Source organism: Ctenocephalides felis, unplaced genomic scaffold (assembly GCF_003426905.1).
Source record: "Ctenocephalides felis isolate EL2017-DRISC unplaced genomic scaffold, ASM342690v1 CF-g0.4_SCAFFOLD_01170, whole genome shotgun sequence".
In the NCBI taxonomy this organism is placed as follows: Eukaryota; Metazoa; Arthropoda; class Insecta; order Siphonaptera; family Pulicidae; genus Ctenocephalides; species Ctenocephalides felis.
In genome coordinates this window covers 39693313-39709634 of record NW_020537324.1, presented here as the reverse complement: position 1 = coordinate 39709634, position 16322 = coordinate 39693313, and the positions used below count along the sequence as shown (strand labels likewise).

Below are 16322 nucleotides of genomic sequence, written 5' to 3'. Positions count from 1 at the left end.
TCTTTTCAAAAATTTAAATGCCATTTGATTGTAACTCGATAAGGACTAGCGTTTGTCAGTTTTGCGCGACGATCAGCCAAGCCGTTGTAAATAGCAGAAAAGTTTTTTTTTGTTCTGATTTACTTTTGTTAATCAAGACTTTAAAGTCTTATTTACAAAATTGTAAGGTGCAAAAAAAAATACAAAAAAATACAATAAATTGGATATAAAATGAAACAAAGTTAAGATAAAATAATAACAGTAATACAAAAATAATAATATAAATAAACTATGACATGCTGATGTATGCTGCGTACTCAGTTAGGACGCGTGCAAACATTGGGCTAGGTTTTTGGTAGGTCGGAACGTATACTCTTCTTTTATCTATGGTCGGAAGGCCATTTTTTGTTTAGTCTGCTTAACGGCCTGCGAATTGCAGAATTGCAGGATATAGCAGAAAAGTGAAAAATGTTTTATCCACGTTTTAGCAATTCTGAATTGATTTTAAAAACTCAAAAACTGTTCAAAGATGTTATTTGGAAAAAATACTGATTAGTTGTTGGTGAAGACTCGTTGGCACAAGTTCTTGTAATTAACTGTTGAAAAAAAAATTAGGGAGATTTTTATGTTATTTTACGATAGATAGATACCATGGTTTTTTAGAACGCTCTACGACAAGTCGTTTAATTTATCAAAGTTTGAAAAAATGAGTAGCGTTTTTTTTTTGACGTTTATTAAAATTAGACCTTTCATCGACGTTTTCTCTGAAATGGTAAAGTATATATCAAAAATTTAAAAGCTATTTGATCAAACTTGAAACGGTGTATTGATAAACCGGTCGATAGGTAAATTAGTAGACAGGTAAATTGATAGACAGGTGAATTGGTAGACAAGTAAATTGATGAAAAGGTAATTTGTTGGATAGCTGGTTGTCAGGTAAATTGTAAAATGGTAGACTGGACAACTGGTAGATAGACAAATAACAAGACGGATAAACAGGTTGACAGGTAAATTGGTAGACATGTGAAACGGGTTGATAGGTAAATAGGTTGACAGGTAAATTAGTAAGTCGGTAAATGGTAGATTGGTTAACAAGTTGATAGTTAAATTCGTAGACCAATTGTTAAATAGGTGAATTGTTGAGCAGATAGTAGTAACGTTAAACTAAATTTAACAAATACACATCTTTGTTCAACTTTTTAATTTCAACAAAATCACACGGTACAGCTAGTTAAATATAAAATTGACTGATAATTAAGACTTTTGTTTCATTGTAATTTTGTTGTTTTAAATAATTTGTTCGGTATCTTTTCTACATTGACAACTTTACTGTAGGGTAAGTTGTTGTAATCGTCCAAAAATCGAAAATGTAAGTTTTTACATATCTTTACGTTTCAATCAAAGGCCTCTGAGCATTTTGACATCTTAGAAAAAATGGATGTATGTATGTGTGTTTGTATGTATAGATACATTTTCTCGTACACATTTTCGAGAGCACGAATCAAACAATTTGAATGAATAAAAAAACATTCGATTCCTACTAATGGGGAGACGTGCTAATTAGTTTTTGGCATGTTTTTGTCGTATCTCCGAAACGGCTGGACCTGCCTTTACCAAAAACTAATCAGCTCATCTCCCTATCAATTGGAATCGAATGTTTTTTTGAACCATTCAAATCGGTTGATCCGTACGCCCGAAAACGTGACTGAAAAATTGTATCCATACATACATACACACACACACATCCTTTTTTCTGAGTTTTGCCAAAATGTTCAGAAACCTCAAAACGTCGAGAAATGTAAAAAATTCAATTTCGATTGTTGGACAATTACAATAACTTACCCTACGGGAAGTTAATAAAAGCAAATAATAATAATAATAAATTAATAAATAAAATAAATAAAATTTCTGAATAATAAAATAATATTAGAAAAACAATAAAAGTGACAGATAATAATAAATATAACAAAATAACAATATTAGATATAATAAGATAATAATGATAATATAATAATAATATTAATGTTAGCGTTTACGAATGCCTATTTATGAGATCAATGGGAATTTTTCGTTTTAGCCTGGTTGGGCGCGTTTTTGAAAATACTTTCTGTGCCAAGTAATTTGGGTGTTCGTCAATTCTTCTCTTATAATTTTCTGATTTTTATTGAATTTCTCCATTTACTGTCATCTTGTTGCTGTCCTGGTGACCAGTTGGAAATGTACCTGAGTGCGTTCAGTGACTGTCGTATGATCTTGTTCTGCATTCACTGAATGATTTGTATATTGTTTTTTTTGGCGGTGCCCCATAATTGAATATCATAATTTCGAAGATACGGGGCAAAAAATGCTAAAAATGGTGATTTAGTTTTTGCGTCCGATATCAATAATTCAAAAAACATTGTACTTGTATTGACAAAATGAAGAACTGATTAAATTTTTGGTAGGTCTAGCGCTTTCAGAGATGCAATGATAAAAGTAAAAAAAGTGTCATTTTGCGGTCAAAGAAAATTATTCGGCATATACATATTAAATTATCAGATATTATATAGAGATTTTAATAAGTATGAATTTTGCTTACATTTCTATGGGTTTTGTAATACCCATATCCGTAATACTGCGACGTGGCGCTTAGCGCTTCGATATTTTGTCTCTATGCAACAAAAATTTTTCAAAAAGTTTCGATGTAACTCGATAAGAATTTGTATTTGTCAGTTTTGCGTTTTTTGTAAATAGCAGAGAAGTGAAATTTTTTTCGTCCACGTTCCAAAATTGTCGAAAGATATTGGTTGGGAAAGATACTGATTAGGGTTTGTCGGTTTTCAAAAACCGGTTTTTGGCGAAAATCATAGAATTCGGAAACCGGTTTTTAGTAGAAAAAGTCGGTTTTTACTGTATAAATGGAAAATGACAAATGTAGCCAAATATAAAAGATACATGTAAGCGTTTTGATTCTTGGAATCATATCTGTTCAATAGCTTATCAGACTGCTATGGTTTCTAAAAAGGTTTTGTGTTATCTTTTTGTCTAATGTTTATATTAATTTAGATTTTCATACCAGTGTGTATATTTAAATCAGTATGACTTCTTGAAGAAGTAACTTTCTCTACTCAAACTTCAAAAAAAAAGTTTTTAGCCCTAGAAACGACAAATAAAAGAACACAAATCTTAGAATTATTATATCAGGCTTTAAAAACAATTAAGCCTAGTTCGGTCGCAAGTGAGAGGGTATTTTCTATTTTGGGAAATTTTGTGATTAAACAAAGGACACTTCTAAATATCAAATCGATAGACGTTCTGAGTTTTTTGGAATAATATTCTACTGAACAAAAAAATAGTTAGAATTTTTAAAATTAATTAACCCCATAACTTAAAATGACGAGCAGAGCCCAGGTGCGATTTCTAGGCCAAACGTAAATATTACGGGCCTAGCCCGCGTACGATAATCGGGCAAGAAGCAAATATTACGCATTACGGACATAGCCCGGTACGGCAATCGGAAGTATCACAAAATATTTGTTTATACAATACTATAAAACACAAAATTATTTTTATTTTTGTGAAAATCTGTACACTGTTTGTGAAAATAGTCACAAACGCTGCGCCAGCTTGTACAACTTTGGCCTAACATTTTCGATCGAATCTAAATTGTAAGTTAAGGGGTTAATTAAAATTGCTCGAAATAGAAAAAATTGGGATTTAGCTTAATCGTTTTTAAAACTAAAATTGATATTAACAAGTATGTATGTCTACCATATATATCAACATATGTATCTAATATTTTTCATTTTTTTTTAATATATTAAATATTTTTATTTAAAAATGTATTATTTTATATGTATTATTATTACTTTATTTTCACTATCATGAAAATATATCCACCAACATAAAATATAAATATATAATCACGAATAATTATTTTCAAAATTATTTAATCCAGATAAACTATTTATTTTGTTCTACTAATTAAAATATTTTTTTTACTATCCAAAAAATTGAACAATAAATTTAGTCAAATACTGCTTTAAATCGCACTAAATATGCCGAAAAAATTTTGTTATCACAATGTTCGAGCAAAAATTTATTTTCTATATGAAATTCGAAAACCGGCTAAAACCGTTTGTTTTGAAATGTCGGTTTTTGTGTAAACCCTAATACTGATTAGCTTTTGATTTGAGCTGGCACAAGTTCTTGCAATTAACTGTTGAATTGTTTTTTGACGTTTTTTTGACGATAGATATATGATGGTCTTCTAGAACATACTAACATATTACGGCCCTAAGACAAGTCGTTTATTTGTAAAAATTCATCAGTTCAAAAAAATGATAGGCATTATTTTGGCGTTTGTCAAAATTAGGCCTTTTATCAACATCAACAAAAAGAACAGTTGGAAATTTTATCTAAATTTTTCACATTTCGGGAAGTTTGTGCAACTTACCTTAAGGCAAAATGCCACTTTCAACTAGTTATTTATACATAATAAAATAAATATCTAACATTCTATTGGTGAAATGTAGATATAAGCTGTTTCTTAAAATCAAAAGATTATACAACTTTTACATGCTATTCACAATTTGTTACATCCAAAGATTGATGGATTATCTAATAAATTCATAATGTCTACATACTTATAGTTTTACGAACTATATATTTATTTTGTAAATGATTAAAACACGATTTATCTTTGATGAAAATTTAATCCGATCAGAAAATACGAACATTTAAACTTTCGAGATCAAACAATATATTATTGACTTATATAACGAAAGATGATTATGTTTACTAAGATCACTTTTGTTTCTTTTTAATTATGTCTAGATGTCAGGAGACGCCATAGTACTCCCCCCAAAATAAAAATTGATGGCTGTTTGTCAAAAGAAAAGTTAATTTTACGTCATATGTTAAACGTAACTTTCTTTTTTGGAGTCTTCTTAGTTGGTTTCGTTGCTGATGGTCTGTGATGTGAATTCGAATCTGATTCACAATCAGTATCTGATTTGTTAATGCAAGCGGATTTTAATCTTTCTACAGTGAAGTTCTTTTCAGTCCCATTAATGCGGAGTTTGTAGATCCGGTCAGTAACTCGCTCTAGAATTTCATAAGGCCCACTGTAAGTTGGTTCTAGAGGCTTCCGGTCATGATCTGCCCTGATGAATACATGTGTGGGTCATGATCTGCCCTGATGAATACATGTGTCCATATCTTTCAAAATAAACATTTTGCCCTTGTTGTGATGAGCAGTAGGTGTTGGTTTTAATGCTCACATGATTCGGCGGTGATTATCTAAAAATACTTGTGGATTTGTTGAGTTATCAAATACATTGATAAAATCACCTGGAATTCTCAACGTAGTTCCGTAGACCATTTCTGCTGGTGATGCTTTTATGTCTTCCTTATAAGTTTCGTAGACCAAGTAGCACGTAAGGTAGTATCTTGATCCACGGTTCAGTGGAACACATCAGAGCAGCTTTTAATATTCTATCTTCTTCGCTCCAACTGCCAAAGACTTGAATAGAGCAGACTCAAATTTTGTGCCTTGGTCAGAAGTTATTGTTGTTGGAGTTCCAAATCTTGAAATCCAGCACAAAAATAACGCTTATGTGACTGTATCAGCTGTGATATCTCTGAGTGGTATAGCTTCTGGCCATTAGTATTTGGTAAGTGAATGATATCAATATGGATGTGAGACAATATTTCATCTGGTAAAGGAATGCGCATAGGATTGAAGCGGTTATGTTTGTGGACTTTCGACTTTTGACAGGAGATGCATTGGCGAGTCTAAGTAGTAATATCCTTTCCAATTCCAGGCCATACAAATTGTTTGCGGACTTCACTGGATGTAGTCCTGATGCTTGCATGAGAAATACCATGTATTACATCAAATGCAGTTTTGCGGAGTTTCTGTGGAAGATATGGTTTAACAAAATTAGATTCGATATTACAATATATTGGAAAACCATCCAATGTCAATTTATGGAGTTTCAATGATGTTTCTCCATGACGTAATATTTTCAATTCTGGGTCCAAATTCTGCTCAATGCTTATCTCCTCAGCTGACAGTTTCGTTGGCATTTCTATTGTATTTATTCTTGGTGGCCAGGCACCATTTTCTTCCTGCTCCAGTGTAGCACCAATTATAGCTGTTGTAGAGGCACCCGTCACCAAGCAAATGTTGGCTGAAGTATCTGGATATCGAAGTAGTGCTGCATTTGCAAGTGCTTTCTTAATGTCATCAAAAGCCTTAAGAGATTCGGGGTTTCAGACAATTGGAGTTTTGTCCTGCTTCACTGAACTTCGTAGATAATTGTTAAATGGTGATTGTATTCTTGCTGCCTTTAGTACTGACTTCCTGTAGTAATTCACCATTCCTAGAAACCTGCGTAGTTCCAGAACTGTGGTTGTTTGTGGAAAGTTTAAAATTTTGTCCACTCGGTGTGTTGATGGAGAATAGCCATTTGCACTAAGCTTGTATCCCAGAAAATCTACTTCATCCTTGCCCATGACGCATTTCTCAATGTTGATGACAAGTGAGTGTTCTTGAAGTCGCTCAAACACAATTTCAAGATGACGATGATGTTTTTCCATACTCTCAGACATGACCAGGATGTCATCCTCGTATATGAACACAAAGCCAATATCTTAAAAAATGTGATTTATGTATCGCTGGAAAGTCTGAGTGGCATTCTTCAATCCAAACGGCATACAAAGATACTCAAACAATCCCCATGAGGTTATAATGGCTGTTTTCTGAATGTCCTCTTCATGCCTCTGAACTTGATGATAAGCTTTGGCGAGGTCCAATGTAGAGAATATTTTTTCCCTATGTAATGCTGGAAAAACATCCTGAATTAATGGTGGAGGATACTTATCAGGTAATGTGCTCGCATTCAGTTTCCTGTAGTCACCGCAAAGTCTATATGTCCCATTCTTCTTTAGCACCATATGAATAGGGCTTGCCCACGGACTGCTTGATGGTCTTAACATGCCCCTCTTTAAGAGATTTTGAATTTGAGCTTTTGCTGCTATAGCTTTTTCACCGAAAATCTTCCTGAAATTGGCAGCAACTGGTAGACCTGTTGTAGAGATTCTGTGCGCAAAAGAAGACTGCTTAATAATTAATTTGTGTGGTTCATTAGTGAGAGATACATATTTTGTTAGTAGATCCTTGAACGGTTGCTAGGGATCTATTGTGGAGATGTTGATATTATCAGCTTTCAGAACTTTCCCATCAGAGGTTAAGCCTGTAGAAGAATTAATCAATATCTTGCCATTCAGATCTATGAGCAAATTGTAGTGGCTTAGCAAGTCTGCACCGATTATGGCTGTTGCTACGTCTGCTATAGTGAACTGCCAAGTGAAAGGTCTGCGCAGTGAAAGGTCCAGCACAAGAGTTTCCATAGGTGGATATTCGACTGGAATTGGCTGCATACAGAACAAGCTCTTCCTTGGCACGATCGGTTGCAAACTTGCTAGCTGGAAGTATTGAGAGGACAGAGCCAGAGTCAATAAGGAATCGTATTCTGGATTTTCTGTCTGTTATACTTAATCGGAGCTCTGAACAGACAGAATTTGTATCACCACCATTGCATGCAGCTCCTAATGTTGATGGCGATGCTAGTTTTCCGGATTCAACAGTGATTTAAGAAGGCACAGTTCTATGCACTTCTTGGCCTTTTCTCCAAATTTATTGTGGTAATAGCATACATGTGATTTGGTAGGTGTTTTTGACCTACCTCGCCTATTCCTTGAGTAGTTCCTGGGCCTCCTGCTCTCATTGTTGTCTCTTTGACACTGCTTCAAAATTTCAACCTCTAAAGTAAGTACGTTCATTTTTTGCACTAATGCCATTAAAATATCTTGTGTCCGATATGTTTGTTATCTTGATGCTTGCTTGTTGTGGCCATCGCAGATGATGATCCACAGGCATCTAATAGTCTGTCTGCCATTTCTCCAATGGCTTGCAGCCCAACATTATTAGAGATTAGAAGCAGCGGACGAATATGTTGTGGCAGTCTGTCCAGCCACAACTTGTGTACAATATCGTCGCTTACTTCATCATTTCACGAAGCAGCTGTGACGGCTTCTTGTCACCTAGTGCGATGTTATTTAATAATTTGTCTTAGACCTAGATTAGGACACTCTGTCAAGAATAATTGTTTTCAAGGCATTATACTTATTTTTAGCAGGTGGCTTCCGTAACACGTCTGCTATCAGATGCAGCGTATTTCTGTCCAAGACGCGTAGCACCGCCGCATATTTCGTATCATCACTCCGTATTCTGTCACCCTGAAATTCTGCCTCGATTAGAGTAAACCAAATTTCAGGGCAATCCTCCATAAACGGAGTGATGTTCGGCCTTCCTACACTATACATATGATCGGCTTTAGAGTACTCATCATAATCCTCACGTGACGTACAAGTCATAGGATCATTGTCCAGATCGATGAGTAATTTCTGTGCTTTACTTAGTCGGTTTAGGCGTTAATGACATTTTTGTATATATATTTTCGTAATATTTGGATCGACGTGTTTTTTATTCGCGTTCGAAGTCACCAATTATAGAGATCGGTGCTCACCAACGTGCTATATTTCTTGCTCGCGATCACGAAGTCACTTGTAAATTATGCACATGTTTCACTTCCTTCTCACTTTTTTTTAATTCACTCTAGGGGTCACCAATTATATAGTTTTACGAACTATATATTTATTTTGTAAATGATTAAAACACAATTTATCTTTGATGAAGATTTAATTCGATCAGAAAATACGAACATTTAAACTTTCGAGATCAAACAATATATTATTGACGTATATAACAGAAGATGATTATGTTTACTAAGATTACTTAAATATAGAATAAATTTACTTAAAGAAAATGTTATTTTCCCAATCAATGTACAATCATTAGTAGCTAGTAATAATTTAAAAATGTATAAATATATATTTAATTTTATTAATAATACTAAAATTAATTTATAAGTTAACGATTCAATAAGAATTTGTAGTAAACAATTGAAAGAATGGCATCTGGCCTTATGATGTATATCAAAAGCCAATAAATAAATAAAATAAAAAAAAGATCACTTTTGTTTCTTTTTAATTATGTCTAGATGTCAGGGGACGCCATATACTGAATCTACAAAAATTATGCATTAGTATCATTTTTTTTAATTTAATATCAAATGACATACAAACAAGATGGTTTTATAGAAATATATATAATTTATTTAAATATAAGAAAACAAATTTTGTAATTTCATTTTTAGCCATTAGCGAAATTACAAGCATATATATATATAAATAATATATATGTGCCATGGACATACATTCGTATACCCATTCATGTGAAATAGTGTATATACTATATTTTATAATAAATGTAAATCCAATAATATAATATAATAATATAAAATACAATATCATATAAACATAGGTTGTAGGAGCAGCTGTCTATTCTCAATATAAACAGCTCAGAATTCATGCAACGGCTTTTCCTTGTGGTAAGAAATCTTCCCAATATTGAATAAGCTACATAAATTTAAATTATTATAATTGCATAAAAACGTTAACAATTATTTACTGCAAAAATTTACCTGTTGCTGGTGTGCCATATGATCTTCTAAATATTTTACAACCGTATCTTTAAATTCTTTTATTCTTATTGATTCTAGATAATCAACTTCCTTTTTAATCATTCTTGATATATTATCAAATTCTTCTTGACCACGCATAACTTTAGATTCCCACTATAACATGAAAATATAAAATGATACAAAGTACTTAAAATCAAAATTAAAAAACTGAAGGCCGAATACCTCCAACACTTCTACTCCAGCTTGATCCAGTTTATCATTTCTTCCTGATAGTTCAAGTTTTGCTTTCATTTCACGTTTCTTAGTTAATTGAAATTGAGAATGTTGCCAATTTTGAAATACCTTCACTCTTTCATGAAAAACCTATGAATAAATTAACTTGTAAAAGTACACAATTGTTACTTAGTAAAAAATGAAATAAAATTATGAATATTATGAAGTAGAAGTTTCTTATTCGCGCTTCATTCATTTGCGTTTTCGCTATTCGCGGCCAAAAAAATTGCGACCCAATTCCTATATTCGCGGCTAAAAATTTCGTTATACGCGGATTCCAATATGTATCGAACCTAAAATCCTTTGCAAATGCCGTCATTTTGAACTAATAAATGAAACATTGGCATAAGCCGTCTTCGCCGCTATCGATGTTTTTGAAAATGTAAACCAATTCAATGAAAACAACCTTATTTATTACTCAAAGAATAAAATATTATTTTAGTAAAATTTTACTCAATCGACATAAAATCCACATTGCCAGTCAATTGAAGAAGAGCAATTCACAATACATGCAATAGAAACGTGACATTTAATTGGAAAAATCTTAGTGAAGACTTAAAAATGAATTGTGCGATTTCTATATGGACATTGATCCGTATATGGAAAGTGTTAGTTAAAAGGAAAATTATTGATGCATCAATATCATCAATATATATTGATTGTATTATTGTTTGAATAAAGGAAGCAAAACAATAATACAAACTTCTTCAAATAATTGCCTTAGCCTCAGCATAATTAATCAAGAAGTAAAAAAAACAGAATTAAAAATGATTTTTGTTTTATATATTGCGGAGATCTATTATGTGATATACATGTATAACAAATCTCCATTAAAATTACTTGGTATAAGTTTGACACTTATTTTAAGAATTATTGTAATTAAGTATATTAATGTTAGATTTGATAGTAACTAATTTTAATATAGGATCTGTTATACTTCAAATATTGCATGTTACATAATAGTTATCACCAATATTTATATTTCTTTATTTTGTCATCTTGAAATGTATCCCCTATAATTTCATGTAAAATGCCATCCTGGATATGCGGATTCTTTATTCTAAAAGAGGTAAAGATATAAATATACAAAAGTCGTCTCAACAACTAGTGTAGTATTAACTGTTATTATAATTCAAGTTATTTTCACAGTATTTTAATATTTTTATCAAAAGAGAGATTTATTATTCCTATATCTTTCTGACAAATTAAATTGATAGCAAACACACAAATTGCAACATTCTAAACTGGACATAAACAACTGAAAAATGTAACTAGAAGTGTATGACTAAGGCAAATTGCTGTAACTTTCCAAACATTAATTGAATATTCGAGAAATAAAACTAATCAATAATGAATATAAATAATTAATTAACAATATAATCATTAATATCATCAACAATTGTTTAAAATATTTTCAAATAGTTTATTATAAATATGTACTGTAAATTTTATCATTCATGTTTTATTTTGTGACGAGATTATCACAAAAAACATTTATGTATGAAAATTGTTAGCTCTTTGCGCTCCGTACCTTCGAAATGGCTAACCGGAACGTCGCGCGGTCTGTACAAACCGAATGATTTTTGAATCATTCAAGTCGTTTGATCTACACTGTCAATAATGTGGACGGCATTGGTTTGAACCATTAAAGTGATCTTTAAATATTTAAAATATTTATACAGAACCTAAAAAAATTCGTATGAGATCGAAACATTATTAAAATCTCTCATAAACGTCAGCACAAGATTGTATACGCACTTGCATTATGACATATATACACAAACACACACACATACAAAAAAAAGTTTTCTTATGCCTGCGATTTAGAGGCCAACGGGATGGTGTAGAAGAGATATTAAGAAGAATTATTCCAAAAACTCTTGTATAAGTGATGCTGAAATCTGAGGCAGCATAGATCGCCATTGAAAATTAGAAAGGGAATGGATGGCACTAATTAGGAAGAAAGTATAATTAAGAGATAATCATAGCATTCTAGATCCTCTCCTTTAATTAAGTAATGCATGAATATAGGTTCCTGTGTGGACAAGAGAAAAGTGGAAGTTTCAGTCGGTACTATATCCATTCAGTATTGAGCTAAGCATACCCAGACCAAGCATCTAAGTCTGGGACAGATAAATATATTTCCTTTGATATATATATATATATATATACATATATATATATATATATATATATGTATGTATGTATATATAAATAATAAGTACAGTAGAACTCCAATTATCCGAACTCCAATCATCCGAACTTCGACTATCTGAATCGCCGATTATCCGAATCACTTTCAGAAAAAAAATTGTCCAAAAAAAGTCTAAGTGCGCTATTATTCTTCCACCAGCAAAGCCAGTGTAGGCACATTGTTTGTTTTGATTTGACGGAGATGTTTACAAAACAATGATTTTTATTTCTAAACTTGTACATTAGTACATTTTATTTATATTTAAAACATGTGAAAATGTCATGTTTCTTTCATTTAATTCAATAAAAAATAGTGCAATATCAAAACGTAACTTTTTTTCTCTCCAATGGCAATTTTAAAAACAAACTCCGATTATCCGAATATTTGATTATCCGAATGTGTCCCGGTCCCCATTAATTCGGATAATTGGAGTTCTACTGTATAGTGTGAGAGGTTTTCCATTGCCATTTCACTCCACAGTACATGAAATGGGCTTATTTTCAATTGGAAACATATTTTTCATCTATATTTTTATGTGAAAATGGACAATGTATATATATATATATATATATATATATATTAAATTTTTTATATAATTTTGATGTTGAAATATGTGATATTCAGTTTTCAGGGCAATACATCAATTAAAAAATTTGTATGACTTTAAAACATTTTTATTTTTTCCATACGTTTCGACACATAGTTTTGTGTCATCTTCAGTGGACTCTATTTTGAAGGCACAGATAAAAATTATTAATTAAAACTAATATATAAGAAGTAATATGGTATGAACTTACATGTAATTGTAATAATCCTAATTATTTCCTAATTATAATTGTTCACAATGCACAATGAAACCAATTCTTGTCACTTTAAATTTAACAATATATACGAGGTCTGTTCAAAAAGTACCCGGAATTTTCGTTTTTTCAAAAAAATATTTATTTATTCGTCTACATTAATGTGGTCCCCTTCAAAGTAGTCCCCCCCAGATATAATACACTTATGCCAGCGTTTTTTCCAATTTTCGAAGCACCCTTGATATTCACTTTTTGATATGTCCTTGAGCACTCTCAGCGATTTTCTTCAATCGAGGAAAACCGCCGTCCTTTCATGGGTCTCTTCAACTTTGGGAATAGGAAAAAGTCACACAGAGCCATATCTGGTGAATTTTTGCACTTTGCAACACTTTATTTCATTTTTTACGCAAAATTTAATACAAATTCTTTGACTTTTCACGTCGAACCTTAGCGACTACCACAGACAAAGTAAACAGTGAATATAGCTGAAAATTTCATCATACTTTAGGGGCATGTATACCAACACAATAAAAAAAAATTTTGACAATCAGACACTCCAGACCCGCGAAATTTAATTATTAGTAATTCCGGGTACTTTTTGAACACACCTCGTATATGTATATATATATATTTAATAATTGTTAAATTTAAAGTGACAAGAATTGGTTTCATTGTGCATTGTGAACAATTATAATTAGGAAATAATTAGGATTATTACAATTACATGTAAGTTCATACCATATTACTTCTTATATATTAGTTTTAATTAATAATTTTTATCTGTGCCTTCAAAATAGAGTCTACTGAAGATGACACAAAACTATGTGTCGAAACGTATGGAAAAAATAAAAATGTTTTAAAGTCATACAAATTTTTTAATTGATGTATTGCCCTTAAAACTGAATATCATATATATATATATATATATATATATATATATATATATATATATATATATACATATATATAATATATATATATATATATATATATATATATATATATATATATATATATATTATAAGTATATATATGAATCACACAAACACACATACAAACATTTTTTCTAAAGTATGCCAAAATGTTCAGAAACCTTTGAAACATAAAGATATGCAAAAATGTTTATTTCCGATTACTATAATTTACTCTACGGATAATAAGCATAATTTATAATAAGGCATTGAGTAAAGATGCACATTAAACTGTTTAAAAAAAACTAGCAGTATATATGATAAAAAAACGAATTATTAAAATTATTACCTCTTTTATGGCTCCAATGATACCTATATAATCTTTGAGCATTTCAGAAAATATGAAGAAATCTGAATTTGCCTGTTCACTTCTAAGAAGTTCAACTTTCTCCTAAAAATAAATTCAGCATTAAACGACTACCTTTTATCCTTAATTCACTTTGGTACCTCAACATCTGCTAGTTGACTAAGAACTCTTGCTAAACCAGTATGTTCTTCACATCCACTCAACACAGCTAATGACTTTGAAACCGCCCCTGTATTAAAACTTAAATCTCGACGCTGATTGACCAAGTCTTCTACAGCTGTATGAAGATGTCGAAATTGTGAATCCAAGGCATCAATTTGATCCACTTTGTCCTCAAACCACTACAGAAAGAAATTAAAAGGTGTAATTTGGTAGAATTTGCACTATTACAAATATTAGGGGAAAACAATGTAAATTTGTTTTTACTATTAATTTTAAAAAAAATCACAACAATACATTTTACAAATATATAGTATAATAATTATAATTTTTTGAAAATATACTTTGATATTTATACCTGTAGTGCAAATAGTAGTGTCATAAACCGCTAAAAAACTATGCACAGAAATGCTTTATCATAAAGATAAATTTAATTCTAGAATCTTGGCATATGATACTGAAAACTCACTGTAAAATGAAACAAAAAACGGGACTATCTAAAAATAATACTAACTGGGTCTGTTTCATCCATTTTATATGTAATCTTGTTTACTGTTTCTCCAACTTTGTTAAATAATCTTAATACACCAGCACCACTTAAAGCTTTAGTACTTGTCGCTCTAGGTAAATCACACTCCATTTCAAGAAATGAACGGAAATCAGGGTCAATTCCTAAAACTGGATGTTTAGCAGTGCGATTCAAAAAACGTTCCAATGAAGCCCTCCGACGCTCAACCCAGTCTAAAGATGAGGCATGTGTATTTATTGATCCAACTGGTGAATGTGCTAGTGGAGATTCGGTTGATGATTGGGATGATATCTTTTTTAGTCATCCCTGTAATGAAAATAAATGATAGGATTTTTGTAGCCATAATATTGATTATTTATTTACCAATAACACTTTTCTCAGGTGCTGGGGGAATAATCCTTCCAGAACGCAAGTACTTTTCAGTCAATTTTGTGTGGAGACCTAAAAAGTCACTAAATCTGCGAGTTACATTCATAGAACGTTTTTTATATATTGGCATATTAGTATGCGTTATTACCCTGGAAACAAAAAATTAATCAATAATAATTAAATAAATAACACCAAAAGATGAACTAAAATAACCTGTAAGCTAAGTAAGCACTCATTCCATCTCCAATCCTTTGTGGCTCTGTGACAGACACTTCTATTAATTGCTCACCATTTTCACTACCATCATAATTATGCAAATTGGTATTAGTTATATCAGAATTACTTAATGTTTGGAATGCATTATTTATGGGTACAGTTTCCATTTCTGCAGGCGTTGCATTCATATCTGATGGGTTCTTATCAGAGAAAGAAGTTGGCTCTTTATCCAAATCAGGATCATTGGTTTCTTTCGCATAAGAGTCCTAAAATATGTACAATGCACAAAGTCCTTCATATATAACGGTTATAATCTAAATACGCCTTTAATCATTATCATTTATGCACACGAATAAAACTTCTATCCGCCCACTGGCAAAATTATCTGATATATATATATATATATGTGTGTGTGTGTGTGTGTGTGTGTTTGTGTGTGTGTGTGTTTGTGTGTGTGTGTGACTGACAAAAAAATAAGTATAAATTTACCAGAATTGTGGAATCCAATAAATAATTTATGTCATCTTTTTGTTTTGACTCGTCGCTGTCACGGATAATGGGAGGTGGCATGTTATCAGAACTATTTTTATCCATAACTAGATAACGGGCAAATTGAAAGTGCAGTGAATCAAAGTCGGAGTAGTAGATTTAACTAGAGACAATAGCTTATTATTATGATTATTGAAATTGAAGCGCTAGCAGAGCCCAGTCAATGGTGGGAGATGACGTTTTTCGAAGCACAGAGACAGAGGGAGATAACATGACCAACATAAAGCCATCAAACTCACCGCTCAGAGCGTGACTGCAGCGCCCAAGCAGCGCCGTAATAAATATGAACTAATTGTGGCTATTGTGTGTGGTTTTCATGGGTTTTATATGCATAGATAAAAGAAGAGTATATAGATCGCTCTCTCGGGGCATATTTCGTTGCCACG

General features: G+C 31.7%; 1 pseudogene; it reads right to left on the bottom strand.

The window, feature by feature from the left end:
• Nucleotides 1-9345: 9345 nt before the first annotated feature.
• LOC113366096 lies at nt 9346-16103 on the bottom strand (annotated as a pseudogene).
• Between the last annotated feature and the right edge of the window lie 219 nt (nt 16104-16322).